Raw genomic sequence first — 15,846 nt, forward strand, 5'->3', positions numbered from 1 at the left:
TACAACAAAGGATGGAAAATAGTCACAACTCAGAACATATGTATATTTGGAATAGTTCATTCTTTCTGTTTTTTTTTTTTTGTTTTTCTACTTTGAAAAAATGTGCTTTGATCTTCACTGAACCACATGCAGGTCCTTTGAATGCAGCACCTAATGGAGAAGATAAATAAGCCCCGGCTGCTGTAACCGAAGCTGTGTGTCCTGAAAGCCGCTGGTCTTCCTGGCCGTCTGTCAGCCTGCCTGCCCACGTGTGTGAGGGTCTCCACTGTGAATGCCAGTGTTTTGTGGAAGTGCCTTAGAGGTTTTGTTTTCATATCTAAACACTTGCTTCTCAGTGTGCTTGCCAACTGCTGTAGAATTCTTTCATCACTTAGTGAGGGCAATTTTTTTTTTTGTTCCTTTTTCAGCTTTTCCTGCTAAAGCTCTTAAACAGTTAAGGAAGACCTCCCACAGACCAGAAAGGATGATTTTTGTCTCGTGATTGATTTAGTTAAAAATTCCCCCAATTTCCCGTTGATTTGGGTAAACACTGGAGGTGTAGTGGATGCTACAGCGTGGGGCCCAGGTCCCTATTTGAGGCCGGGCACTGCTGCTCCAGGCTTCCAGGAGTGTTGGCTGATGGGAGCTCAGCTGAGGCCCTCCTGGAGAACTGCCCTCAGCTGCTGAAGCCGCCTGACACAGGCACGCCTTCTCCAGGACCCGCTGTAAGTGGGAATTTGGGGCTGTTCTGATGGGCCATCCCCACTCTGGGACTCCCCGCGGTCCCCCTTCTCCCTCTGCCTCATTCCTTTGGGTACTGCTGCTGTGAGCACTCCCCAGACACCCTCACCCATGTGCTCAAACACCCAGCGGCTTTCCAGGAAATCCAACCTGAGACATAGGAATTTGACGATGAATAAATCCAGGGGAAAGACTGGTGTGTAAGTCAGGGCTCTTCAGAGAAACAGAACCAACAAGATCAATAGGACGGATATGTATGAAATAAGGACTGGCTCCCACAATGATGGAGGCTGAGAAGTTTCATAGTCTGCAGTCGGCAAGCTGGAGACCCTGGGGGGCCGGTGTGTAGTTCCAGGCGGGGTCTGAAGGCCCAAAAACCAGGACAGCCAATGGTGTAAGTTCCAGTCTGATCCCTAGTCCAAGTGCAGGAGAAAATCAGTGTTTGGGTAGAGTCACGCGGAGACAGCAAATTTCCCCTTACTCTGCCTTTTGTTTCAAGCAGGTCTCCAACACACTGGATAAAGCTCACGTAGGGAGGGCAGTTTGCTTTACTCAGTTTATTGATACAAATGTTGTTTCATCCAGAAACAGCCTCACAGATATACCCAGAATAATGTCTAATCAAATATCTGAGCACCTGCTGGAGCAGTCAAATTGACCCGTAATTCCAACCATTACAACTGGTCTTTTCAATAAACAGTACCAGAACACGTGGACATCTGAAGAACTTGGACCTGCTGTTACACCATCCATAAAAATAAAACACAAACGAATCATAATCCTCAACATACGGGCCAGGAGTATAAAACTCATCAAAGAAGACAGGAGTTTTTGACTTTGAGTGAGAAGATATTTTCTTAAAAATGACACCAAAAGCATAAGCAAGAGAAGAAAAAAGAGTTAAACTGGATTTCATTAAAATTAAAACATTTGTTCATCAAAGGGTACCGCCAGTAAAGGGAGAAAGACAACTCACAGAGCGGGAGAAGATATTTGCAAATCATATTTCTGACAAGGGATTTAAATCTAGAATATCTAGAAAACACAACTTGGTAATAAAAAGACAACCTACTGAAAAAGGATTTCAATAAGCATTTCTTCAGAGAAGATAGACAAATGGTCAATAAGCACTTGTAAAGATGCTCAACATTGAGGCTGGGCGCGGTGGCTCACGCCTGTAATCACAGCACTTTGGGAGGCCGAGATGGGCAGATCACGAGGTCAGGAGATCGAGACCATCCTGGCTAACATGGTGAAACCCTGTCTCTACTAAAAATACAAAAAATTAGCTGGGTGTGGTGGCGGGCGCCTGTAGTCCCAGCTACTGGGGAAGCTGAGGCAGGAGAATGGTGTGAACCCGGGAGGCAGAGCTTGCAGTGAGCCGAGATTGCGCCACTGCACTCCAGCCTGGGCGATAGAGTGAGACTCTGTCTCAAAAAAAAAAAAAAAAGATGCCCAGCATTATTAGTCTTTAGGGAAATGCAAATCAAACTTCAGTGAGATTCCACTTCACACCCACTAAGATGGCTGTCATCAAAAGACTGTAATAACAAGTGTTGGTGAGCACGTGGAGAAACAGCAATCCTCACACAGTCATTGCTGGTGGGATCTGAAAGTGGGTGCAGACAATTTGGAAAGCAGCTTCACAGTTATTCAAAATACTAGATATAGAGTTACCCTATGACCAGCAATTTCACTTTTAGGTATAAACCTAAGGGAAATAAAAAACACATGACCACACATGCGCACACACAAAAAACCAAAAAAGTTGTCCCTGAATGCTCACAGCAGCATTGTTCATAATCGCCAAAAAGTGGAAAAACCCCAAATGCCCAAATGCTCATCAGCTGATCAATGGATAAACAAGCTGTGGTATGTCCATGGAATGGAATGTTATTCAGCCATGCAAAGCAATGGAGTCCTGTCACATGTGACAGCATAGATGAGCCTTGAAAACATTTTGCTAACTAAGAGAAGCTAGAAAGCAAAGGCCACATATTGTATAATTCTGTTTACACTCATGTGGTGCATAATGACCAGTCAACGATGGACTGCATATAGATAATGGTCTCATAAGATTATAATGGAACAGCTGGGTGTGGTGGCTCATGCCTATAATCCCAGCACTTTGGGAGGCCAAGGCGAGTGAATAGCTTGAGGTCAGGAGTTTGAGACCAGCATGGACAACATGGTGAAATCCTGTCTCTACTAAAAATACAAAAATTAGCTGGGTGTGGTGGCATGCACCTGTAGTGCCAGCTACTTGGGAGGCTGAGGCAGGAGAATCACTTGAACCTGGGAGGCGGAGGTTGAAGTGAGCTGAGTTCGTGCCACTGCACTCCAGCCTGGGTGACAGAGCCAGATTCAGTTTCAAAAAAAAAAAAAAAAAGATTATAATGGAACGGAAAATTCCTATTGCCCAGTAATGTCGGAGCCGTGATAATGTCATAGCACAACACAGTACTCACAAGTTTGTGGTAAAGCTGGGATAAACAAGCCTAGTGTGCTGGCAGTCATTTAAAAGTCTAGCACAATCAATTATATATAGTATATAATACTTGCTAATAATAAGAAATGACTATGTTACGGTTTATGTATATAATACACTATACTTTTATTGTTACTTTAGAGTATACTCCACTTATTATAAAAATTTAACTGTAAGACAGTCTCAGGCAGGTCCCTTGGAAGAAGGTATTGCTATCACAGGAGATGACAGCTCCGTGTGTGTTATTGCCCTGAAGACCTTCTAGTGGGACAAGGTGTGGTGGTGGAAGATGGTGATATTGAGGATCCTGACCCTGTGTAGGCATAGGCTAATGTCTGTGTTTGTGTCTTATTTTTTAACAAAAATGTTTAAAAAGTAAAAAGAAAAAAATTGAAAACAAAGAAAGGTTTGTATAATAAGGATATAAAGAAAGAATATTTTTGTGTAGCTGTACAATGTGTTTGTGTTTTAAGCTGACTGTTATTATAAAGGAGTCCAAAAGTTGGCAAAAATTGAGACGGTTATAAAGTAAAAAGGTTACAGTAAGTTAAGGTTAATTTATTATTTCAGAAAGAAAAACTTTTTCTATAGAGAGTAGCCTAGGTGTACAGTGTTCATGAAGTCTACAGTGGTGCAGAGTCATGCCTTAGGCCTTCCCATTCACTCTCCACCCACTCACTGCCTCACCCAAAGCAACTTCTAGTCCTGCAAGCTTTATTCATGGTAAGTGTCCTACACAGGTGTACTATTTTTTATCTTTTATACCATTTTCTTATCATACCTTTTCTATATTTGATAAGTTTAGATACACAAATACTTACCACTGTGTTACAGTTTCTTACAGTGTTGAGTAGAGTTGCGTGCTGTACAGGTTTGTAGCCGAGGAGCAATAGGTTCTGTCATACAGCCTAGGTGTGCAGTAGGTTGTCCCATTTAGGTTTGTGTAAGGACACTCTTTGATGTGTACACATGAAGAAAATTGCCTAATGACACATTTCTCCGAATGTGTGTCTGTCATTAAGCAACAGATGACTGATGTGAAATGTCAGAATAGGCCAATCCATAGAGAGATTGTCTGGGGATGGAGTAGGAGACGGGTAAGCAGGAATCAGGAAGACTGCTGTAGCACGGGGTTTCTTCCCCACTTCCCACCACTTTTTTCAATAGAGACAGGGTCTTGCTCTGTTGCCCAGGCTGAAGTGTAGTGGCATGATCATGGCTCACTGCAGCCTCTAACTCCTGGGATCCTCCCACCTCAGCCTCCCAGGTGAGTGCCACCACACCCAGCTAATCAACAAAATTTTTCTAGAGGCAGGATCTCACTATGTTGCCCAGGCCTGCAGAGCGTTTCTTTGGGGAACATTGAAAGTGTTCTAAAATTAGATTGTGGTGATGTAATTCAGTGTATCTTTGAAAGAGTTTAAGTGTCATGTCAAGTACAATTGTCTTATTCAGCTTAGATTTTTGGAATGTTTGAAGACAAACATTGCCTTGGAGATCATCTGGTAGCTTTCTGAGCAGGAGACTGTGGACTGAGGGGAGCCATCCACTCTGCCGAGAGCTTGAGAAGATGAAGACTGAAAACAGAGCACTGGAGATCGTTCACATGCAAAAATGCTTTCCCCTCGGAATTGTCTCCAGCTCCTTCACGTCTTGGTTGTAGGTACAGAGAGCAGAGACAAGAAGAGCCTTGAAGAGGCAGCCACACATCGTGGTGAGCAGCACACAGCCTCTTGCTAGGATAGGAATATGCTATCTATGCTTTGGTTCCCAATATCCTTGCCAATAAAACCTTTGTCTCTGGTCCTCTTAGCTGTAACAGCATGCTGGACTAATAGGTTCAGGGAGTAGTCTGCTGTGACAAATACTTGTTGTGCACCTACTATGTGCCAGGGTGTATTCTAGATGTTGTGGATTTGTGATCTGGTTTGATAATAAATTTTATTTTAATGAATTGTATTTTTAGAATTGTATATATCTGAGGTGTACATGATATTTTGATATACTTATCTTACTACACATAGACATAGTGAAGTGATTACTACAGTTAAGCAAATTACCATCATATCATCTCATAGAGTTACTTTAGATAAATACATTTTAGATTCAACATTGACTCATCCAGAAAAGCATGTTTTGAGCATCCAGTTATTTTCATGAATTGTGCTAGGTTCCAACTGCTGATGAAAACTCATCAATACAATTTCAAACACAGAGGAATCATGTTTTAATAAATTGTGGAGTCAAATAAACGTGGGTGAGTGCACCTTTTACTAGCTGTGTGACTGTGGGAAAAATTATTTAGAAGGCAGTTTTCTCAACTGTAGACAGAGTAGAGGGAGTGGGGGAACTTCCTATGTGTCATTAAATATTGTAAAAATTGATTGCAGTAACCCATCTCATTGAACACCCAGCTCAATGCCATGAATACATACTACAGTTCCCTTCTAATTTCCAGCTCACTCCCATGGATATAGATTATGATTTTTGTAGAAAGCCATCCTAGTAACCTTGTAAACTGACTTCCTCATTTGAAGGTGAGAAAACTTGGGCTCTGGAAATGTTAGTGTCTTCCCCGAGGTTGTATAACTAGGTAATGGTGATGTCAGCCCTGAAAGCTGGGGATCCCCATTCTCAGTTCAATGCTTATCTACCACATCATGGTAACTTATGAGATTAGTTTGTCTTCTGTCTCTGTAATTTGCATTCCCTCAAAGTGTTTAGCATAATCTTTAAACCTGGAACGTTCACTGTAGGCGCTCAGAATATTTTTTAAAATGCCTTCCTGGGCTGGGTGTGGTGGCTCACGCCTGTAATCCCAGTACTTTGGGAGGCTGAGTGGGCGGATTACAAGGTCAAGAGATCGAGACCATCCTGGCCAACATGGTGAAACCCCGTCTCTACTAATAATACAAAAATTAGCTGGGCGTGGTGGCAGGCACCTGTAGTCCCAGCTACTCAGGAGGCTGAGGCAGGAGAATCACTTGAACCCGGGAGGCGGAGGTTGCAGTGAGCTGAGATGGCGCCATTGCACTCCAGCTTGGTGATGACACAGCGAGATTCTGTTTCAAAAAAAAAAAAAAAAAAAGCCTTCCCAACCTTAGGCCACTTTAGTCTCAGGAAATCCCTGCCTTTACCACTTCTCTATCCCAAGAATCATTCATTTATTCTTTGTTTTCTGTCTTAAGTCAGTTCTCCATCCCCGACAGATTATTTATCTAACTTTCAAAGTAACTCAGTTGTTCTAGTGAAGGGCTGGTGGTTAGAATGTTTACTCAAGGGGGCAGGGCCACTTCCCAATGGAAGACCTCCTCAGCCAAACTGGACGGTCACCAGGAGCAGGGGAGGCTGTGCTTGCCTCCTGCAGGGCACCGGGCACCCTGGAGGCTGCGCTCTGCCTGAGCTGCCCTCCGCGGAGCCCCACGCAAGGCTGCTCTTGGCCAAGGGCTCTGGTTCCACAGTTCTCACACTCTGCCCATTCCCTGCCCACTAGCATACCAGGGCAAGCTCCTGGCAATGAGCACTGAAGAGGCTTCCTGCTTGAATGGGGGGTGGGGGGAAGAAAAGGGTAAAATAGAGGATGAAAAATGCACTTAATTTAGTATCTCAAGATATTATACAGCCACTCATACATAACAGTTTTAGGTATGTAATAAAACCCAAGGCCTAGGGCTGGGTAACTACTGCAACACAAGAAGCCCTGTTGAATTTGTGTCTTCCTTTCAAAAAACTAGAAGAGAGTGAGTTTCTCTCACTGCTGCAGAGGTCAGGCCCCAGAGAAGAGTGGCGCAGAGGGATAAAATAGAGCACCATCGTACCCAGCTGTGGACAGAGTGGGGGGTCCTTAGCATAACTGTGGCCAACATTTGGGGAAGGCCCTGAAAGAATGAAAATCTCCTTACAGATGAACATCAAATGGACCCACGGCTCTGCGGAGGACCCAAGACAACTTGCTTGAATTGTTAAGACCTTGTAAGAATGTGAACGACTCCTCATGGCCGAGTTGCAGGCACAGCAGGCTGGGGCCGGGTGGAAACTGAGGGCCAGCAGGGCCGGAGCAGCGCATCTCCGCGGATGGCTCCCCACAGGCCCGGCCAGCGGGGAGCCAGGAGGGTGGCGTCCAGGGGCAGTGGACGCGCACGACAGGAGGAAGCTTGGGCTCTCCTCTCTGACCTCACGCCTGCCATCCCCGCAGATGGGAATGTCCTTGTCCCGCATGAGCGGCGGAGCCGGAGGGGACCCCGGCCTCTGACTCCTGCCCGCAGCCCCCTTTCAGCTGCCAGGGTTTCTCTGCCTTAGCTGCACATTAGAACCCCCTGGGGCCTTTGAAAAACTACGAATGCCCTGGCACCAACCCAACCCCGTTAAACCAGCATCTCTGAGGGAGGGGCCTGAGTACGAACGTACATTGTTTAAAGTTCCCAGGTGACCTAGTGCGCAGCCAGCACTGCAGACTCCGGGGCCGCCCCAGCCGCCGCCCTGCCGCGGGCCCCCCCACCCCGGGCTGCCCTCTGGCTCGGTGCCTCTGCCTGATTCTGAAGGGCTGCATCCTCGCTTCTCCTCACCGCCTATCGCGAGCAGTGACTGTCTCTGGAGGTGTCATTTGGCGGGCTGTAGTGGGTTGAGTGGTGGCTCTCCAAAAGACATGTCCATGTCCCGGAACCTAATTTGTAAAGACGGTTTTTGAGGATTAAATTAAGTAAAGGTTTTTGAGAGGAGATCATCCCGGAGTTAGGCTGAGCCCTAGATCCAATGACAAGTATCTTTATAAGAGGCACGGGGGGTCGAGGGGGCGAAGTAGGGGAAGGCCATGTGGAGAGGCAGGCAGAGATTGGAATCACAAACCAAGTAATGCCCAGAGCTACCCACAGCTGGGAGAGGCAAGGAAAGATTCTCCTCTAGAGCCTTGGTGGGGAGCATGGCCCTGCCCACACCTTAATCTTGGACTTCCAGCCTCTAGAGCTCTGAGAGGGCCCATTTCTGTTGTTTAGTCCACCTGGTCTGTGGTCTTTGGTGATCTGTGGTCATTGGTTGGCAGCCCTGAGAAGCTGGTAGAGGCGCCCTCTCAAGCTGCTGTTTTCTGCTTGGTTGTATCTAAGGCTGAAAGCCATCCAGTTCAACACGCTTCCTTTGGACTCACTTAACCAACTCACCAAAGCTGGCCTTTTCTTATTATATTTAGAGCGTTTGGGGCTGTCCCCAAACAGCAAAGCCTCCCTCTTTTCCACTCCCTTCCAGCCTTCTCTTCTCTATCCGGACTGAATAGCATCCACCAGAAACCACCTCAGAAGGCTCGCATCCTAGAGCTGAAAAATGACTTTGCAGGTTTTAATTTTTTCGTATCATTTTTAAAAGTGAGCAAAATTTATGCCTTGTATGATGACTTGTAGACAATTGAAACAATCTAGAAGAATAAGCTTTGCCTTCACCCCCTGCCCCCTTCTTCCATCACACCACCTATGCCCATGGTAACCAATGATAACCAAGAACACTCTGGTGAAGACCCTTCCAGTCCTTTCTCTAGGAAGACACTTTCCAAGTGACAATGGACTCAAATATATAGGAAATGTAAGCTTTGACACAGGTAGAAACAGAACCAGGCTTGTTGAAGCAGCCGTGGTGGGATGCTTGGAATCCACTGACTATTCCTCCTACAATCTCTCTGAGGAACCCACAGACTACAAGGCACAAAGACAAATTGAAAACCACTGTCTTAGCCCTCCTGGGGATCCGGCCTTGGAAACCAAGATCAATGCTATGGTTTGAATGTTCATGTCGTCTCCAAAATTCATGTTGAAACAATCCCCAAAACAACAGTATTAAGAGGTGAGGCCTTTAGGAGGTGGTCAGGCCATGAGGGCTATCTTCAGGGATGGGATTAGTGCCTTGTAAGAGGGCTGGAGGGAGCTACCTAGGTCTTTTGTGCTTCTGCCTCTTGTTGTATGAGGACCCAGCAAAAAGGCACCATCTTGGAAGCAGGAGCTGCCCTCACCAGACACCTGCTCTGCCAGTGCCTTGATCTTGGACTTCCAGACTCCAGAACCATGAGCAATACATTTCTGTTCTTTATAAATCACGGAGTCTGTGGCATTTTTGTTATAGTAGCCCAAATGGACTAAGGCAGCCAGGACGAGGGCAAGGCATGTGTGTGAAAAGATAGGGAGGTGCTCATTCGCAGAGCTTAGGAGCTCTTCAGGTTGGATGGTGAAGACCCAGACATGGGCAGAGGAGGGGTCATGGCTCTCTCTCTTTGAGGCTTCTGGGTATTTCAGAAGGAGGAAGAAGCTGTAGTGATTATTTCCAGCTACATACACCAGGAACTCTGCTCCAAAGCCTAAAATATCTCCCCATGTCTCCTACAGTGAAAGCCAAAGTCCTTGCTGGCCACACAGGATCTGCTCCTTCACACCACCCCCGAGACTCTTCCTCCCCAATCACATCCCCTGTCACTATTCCCTCTGCCTGCCCTACTCCAGTCCCTGGCCTCCCTCCTGTCCCTCAGACACACCAAGCTCGGCACCTGTGCATTTGCTCTTCCCTTTACCTGGAGTGCTCTTCCCCAGGTATCCGGGCTCCTCCCTTACTTCCTGCAGACCTCTGCTCACATGCTCCTGATCTGAGCTTCCCCAGCCATCCTACGCAAGTGGCACCTGCCCCACCCACCACATGCTCTCCCCTGCTTCCTTCACTTCTCCAGCACTGAGTGTCACCTGACTTTCCAGCCATAGGGAGACAGACCGACTGTACCACAGCTTTTGTGAGAAATAATACAAAAATAAGTCAGCTGCTTTCTCCCACTGACTGCACTGCAGAGATGTCACTGAGTACCTGGTCTGCTCTTCCCCAGGCTTCCTTCTCCTCTCTGGCTTCCAGAAACTTGGGGGCCAAATTTGGGGGTGAACTCTAAGAACTCTGTAGGACTTTAATGTCTTTCTCTTTGGCTGTGATTTTTCAGACTTATTCACATTTCCCCACCCTCATTTCTTGTGCCTGTTGTGTTATGTTATGCTGTGGAGTTTGCTCTTTTCATAACCGAAGGAAGAGGCGGGAGAGAAGTAAGCCACTTGTTGAGGTCCCAGATGAATACACACACTTGAAGAAAGTGACACTCCTTGATTGCCTGTACTTCTGGGGCGAGCTGCTGGGACTTTTGGCCCAGCAGGCACAGTTGGAAATTTAATACTGCCTGGGACAGATTTTAAAAAGATGGCTGGTACAAGTAGTTCAGTCAAATACTGAGATCAAGTTTTTGCTCACGTAGTCTTATGTAAAAGATAGTATGGATAAGAACATGTATCCATAGGTTTACAGAATGTTTGAGCTAGAAGAAATTGTTGGTACATCCAAATACTTCCTTACAGAAATGAGGAAAACTGATGACCAAGCAAATTGCCTAAGGACCAGAACTACTTATTGGCAGAGACAATGGGATGAAAATCTTTTACTCTCTCCTCCTAGCTTTTTCCATGATACCACCCACAACGTTGCAGTTCTTCCCATTTTGTGTATTGAGCTTTTTCGTTTGAGATCCTTGGAAAGTGTGTTAAGAGGTTATGCCTGCATATGTGTAATTCTTTTTCCCCCACAGACTTTCCATATTCAATACGCTGATGGAAGCAAAGTCCCCCTCATCGCTTTCCTCAGAGCTCACCCTGGATTTAATGCTAGGGATTAGGAGCGCGCCTGTGCCAGCCTGCTCCCTGCTCGGCCTGCCTGCGCTGGAGGGCTGCTGGCGGGAGGTGGATGTCAAAACACAGAAGGCGCTTGTTGGAAACAATAGGACTTGGGAAGTGTGGGGCCAGGGATTGGCGCGTGGGGAATACCAGGTGGCAAGGTGGGATCATCAGACTGGGGGTTTTCAGGGAAAGCTGCCTGCTGGGTCCAGGAAAATAAAAACACGGGATTCCAGATGTTCTTGAAACATGTCTGGTTTTAGTCAATATTGTAGGAATCCTTAGCATAGGTTCTCAAAAATCCGTAACATCTTAGGAGGAGCACAGACTGGAACCAAAGGGAAGACCCTGCTGTATGCAAATCTCAGAAGTCTCCAAGGTGTGTTAAACACAACATAGCGCAACACAACACAACCACACAACACATCACACGTGCAGCACAACACAACCACACATCACACAGCGCAACACAACACAACCACACAACACAGCATCATACAGCACAACATAACCACACAACACATCACACAGTGAAACACAACACAACCACACAACACAACATCACACCGTGCAACACAACACAACCACACAGCAAATCACACAGTGCAACACAACACAACCACACATCACACAGCGAAACACAACACAACCACACATCACACAGCGAAACACAACACAACCACACAACACAACAACACACAGCGCGACATAACAAACTACACTACACCACACAGCACAGCACAACACAACATGACACCACACAGCGTAACACAACCCAGACTTCTCTGGTGAGTAGTTAGGGTTAGGGCCTACCTTTAGGAGGAAAGTCATTCTGATGAATGGGTATATTTCTAGTTATGGCTGAGTGGTTTTCAATGGCAACTTCAGCCTGGAGTGCTGTGGAGCTGAGCTGTAGTTCCTGCATTAGTCCCAGTCAGCCAAGCCCAGAGTCCCATGGGGGAAGGGCTCCTCGAAGTTTGGAGTTCAGGAGCTGTCATCCAGAGAGAAAGCTCAGCAAAGTTGACTGACAGAAATGCAAGGAAATGTTGGGTCTGTGCGTCCCGTGCTCTTGCATTTTGCAGGTATATTACCCCGGAAAACCGGAGCCTGTTCAGTAGGAGCTCACTTGTGCCGGACATGAGTGCTCAGGAATTGAATGCCCACATCAGGACTGGGCTTAGTTTTCTATATTGCAAAATGATGGCCTTTGGCACATGACATATCACCAACAATGATTCCAATGATGGGCATGCAACTGCTCTTTCAAAAGCTAAGGAAAGTGATCAAATGGAGTTGAGAAAATGTGCAAAGGTCAATTTTCCCATGAGACACACAGCTCTGACCTTAGAGACACCATAATGCAATTTCCAGCTTCACCCTCACTTTGTTTCAGAGTTGATTTAAACCCTTGCTGGGTTGCGAGATGTTCCTAACATCTTGCTGCTCTTTGTATCTCTGTCTTCTACCAACAAGAGCCTTGCCTGGATCAAAGAGCTTGAGCTGATCAGGCCAAGGCAGTAAATTCAGAATCAGGGTAAACTTTTTGGCTGTCCCTTAAAACTTTTTCCAGCCATGAGGTTGTCAGTCATCATTTCTGCAAGGACCCACCTCCATCTGAAGCTCTCAAGTTCATTGTTAAAGGGTAGCTTCCTGGGCCCATTGTATCCTGAGCACGAGTCCAAGAACTGGTATTTTCAACATGTGATTCTTATGCATATTTAGTTTATTAAAAACAGCTATTTACCAGAAAACGAACATGCATGTAGCTATGACCCTTGTCAAGAAACAGAACTTTATCAATGGCAGAGATCCCTTCGTGTCCAGCCTCCCCAAGGGTAACTATTACCTTGAGTTTACACAGTTGCTTCAATGCCTTTCCTGAGAGGGGATGCATTAAAATTTAGGGATTCATTTAAACACGTATCTCTCAACATCATAGTAGGGTTTTGTCTGTTTTTTTGAGTTCTATATAAATTGAGTTATGCAGCATGTAGCTTGGCATTGGGTTTTTTGTTGTTGTGGTTGCTTCCTTACCATTAGGTTTGTGAAATTCATTCATGTTTCTGCCTGTAGTTGTAGTTGTATTACACTGCATGACTAAGCCACAGTTTATTGATCTATTCCATTGGTGGACATTGGGTTCTTCTTTCCAGTATGGGACTGTACTGAATAATGCTGCTCTGAACACTCTTGCACAACACATTTCTCTTGGTCATACCTAAGAGTGAGATTGCTGGGTGAGCTTCTCTTCAACATTTGTAGAGAATGCAAACTGTTTTACAAACAGTAAAACTGTAAAATTTACAAACTGTAAAATTGTACTATAAGTGCAATTTTAAGAACCTTTGTCTATATCTTTGCAGACTGGTAGGTGGAAACAACCTACCAGCTGTATATGTAATTCATTGTCATCCCTCATTCCCCCAATTTTGGAAGGTACTGGCCAGATTTGTTTTCAATTGGAATGCTGTTGGCCAATTTAATCCCCTTTTTGTTGGTTATTGCTAAATCCTCCTGAATTAATATCCTAAGTGACTTTTTTTTTTGAGACAGGGTCTTGCTCTGTCACCCAGACTGGAGTGCAGTGATCATAGCTCACTGCAGCCTCAAACTCCAAGGCTCAAGTGATCTTCCTGCCTCAGCCTCCTGAGTAGATGGGACTACAGGCGTGTGCCATCATGGCTGGCTAATTTTTAATTTTTTTTGTCAAGATGGGGTCTCCCTATGTTGTCCAGGCTGCTAAGTGGGCAACGCTTTTTCTTGATCTGTCCGGAAAATAAAATGTATATGCACAGGAACCCACTATATGCCAGGCCCAGCGCAAGGTGCTGGGAACACAATAGTTAATGAGACAGGGAAGAGCTTGGCCTGTGTGAAGCTCTCAGTCTGGTGGGAGACAGGCATATAAACAAGACCACGTATATAATTATAAATGGTGAGACGTTCTGTGTAGGAAATGAATAAGGTGCTGGAGAGGATAAGGGGCTGTGGGGAGAGATGGCACTGTTTAGACCCAAAGATGTGGGCAGGAGTGAGAGAATGCCTGGTTTGAAAAGTGACAGGTAAGCTCAGACCTGAGTGCCTCCTGTGAGGAGTAGGGCGAAGGATGTTCTCTTGTTCGGCCTCCGAGGGACAGAGGACCTGGGCACATGGATAAGCTGGGAGGAGCGTGGGGGAGGAGGATGGCATGATGTGAGGCTGGCAAGGCGGGTGGGACCTGGCCTGGAGTCTGGTTGGCCGTGGGGAGGCCACGGAATGGTAGCTGTGGTTTGCTGCACAGGGCTGAAGGATAGTTCTGGTTACTGCAAGCAGGAAGAGTTGTATGAGGCCAAGTGAGGACACGGGAGGCTGGTGAGAAGCCTCTGCAGCCATCCAGGCAGGAGACAATGTTCAGCGGGACTAGAATGCTGCCCATAGACTTGGAAAGACAGGGATGCGTTTGGGGAACATGTTGGAGCTGGAACAGACAAACCTGGCTATTGATCAGATATCAGGCGTGAGGGAGGGACAGGTGTGAAGAGCACTCCTAGGCTTCTGGCTTGAGTAACTGGGTGAAGGGAGTTGTCATTGACAAAGATGGGAAACCTCTTCTATGGACATCAAATCCCTTTTATAGCACTTAAAGCCTACTCTACCTCATTCTCCAGTGGTCCCAAAATCTCCCTACGGTCAACCTCTAAGTAAAAGTCACTTCCTGGTTTTTGTTAACAAACTTTCTTCACCCTCTTCCACTGTTATTACTTATTCACTGAGTGACCATCTGTATGCTTGCTGTGTCCAGAGCAACTGGCTCATCGTTTTAATGTGTAAGTTAGTGAAAGAGTTCTTTTTACTCTATAAACCTATAGACCCAGGTAGAGGATCTAGATGTGGCTCTCAGAACAAATGCAATTGCTTTAAAATGATCTTTCTAGGAGAACAGTCATGAAACATTGAAATATTAAGTTAAAACCTAATAAGAATTCTGAATTCAGAAAGGTAAAAGAAGTGACAGGAAATAAACACCGACTTCAGCCATTTTTTTTCACTAATGAACTGGACTACATAATATTTTCCTTTCGAATTTCTTTTTCTTAAAAGAATTTCAACTATTCTTTTTTTTTTTTTTTTGAGACAGTGTCTCACTCTTTTGCCCAAGCTGGAGTGCAGTGACGTGAACACAGCCTAGCTCACTGCAGCCTCGACTTCCTGGGCTCAGGCGATCCTCCCACCTCAGCCTCTCGAGTCCCTGGGGCTACAGGCATGCACCACCATGCCTGGCTAATTTTTTTATTATTGTTATTTTTTGTTGCCCTGGCTGGTCTTCAACTCCTGGCCTCCAGTGATTCTCCCAAGTCAGCCTCCTAAATTGCTGGGGTTACAGATGTGAACCGCTGTGCCTAGACAATTTAAACTGTTTTGATGCCATTTGGAGTGGACTTACTGTATAAAATCATAAGATGTGATCAGTTTCTTCAAAATATACTCCTTGGAACATAAAGATATGAGAAGTATTTTCAGCATGGAGTTTGTGAGGACATTCCTACCCTTTCAGATTGCTCAATGTAATGCATTAAAACATTAGGTTTAGTTCTCTTAGTTGACCCACTAGAGTCATTTTTCAGGGCCCTGGAGTCTCATCTGGGAGCACTGGAGAAGAAAGCTGTGAGCTGGTGGTGTGGCTGTCCTGATGCCACTCTGTCTCCTGGAAATCATAAAAGGGCAGGCTTTCTTAATTGCAGACGACAGAATCCACCGCTAGTTTAAGCAGTCAGTACAGAATTTTCAGGAGGACCAGGGAATGAAGCTTGGATACTACGTCGTCAGGAATAAGCAACCAGAAGAAACAGCAACCACACAACGAGATATTTCTAACACTCAGATTGTATGCTGCTGGGACCAGAGAGAAGAGCGCTGGCTGTGGCTGCCACAGAACAAACACGTCCTTCTCCATGCTTGCCAGAAGTCCCATTTCCCCCTCTCATG

This window comes from Pongo abelii, chromosome 13, assembly GCF_028885655.2.
Source record: "Pongo abelii isolate AG06213 chromosome 13, NHGRI_mPonAbe1-v2.0_pri, whole genome shotgun sequence".
In the NCBI taxonomy this organism is placed as follows: domain Eukaryota; kingdom Metazoa; phylum Chordata; class Mammalia; order Primates; family Hominidae; genus Pongo; species Pongo abelii.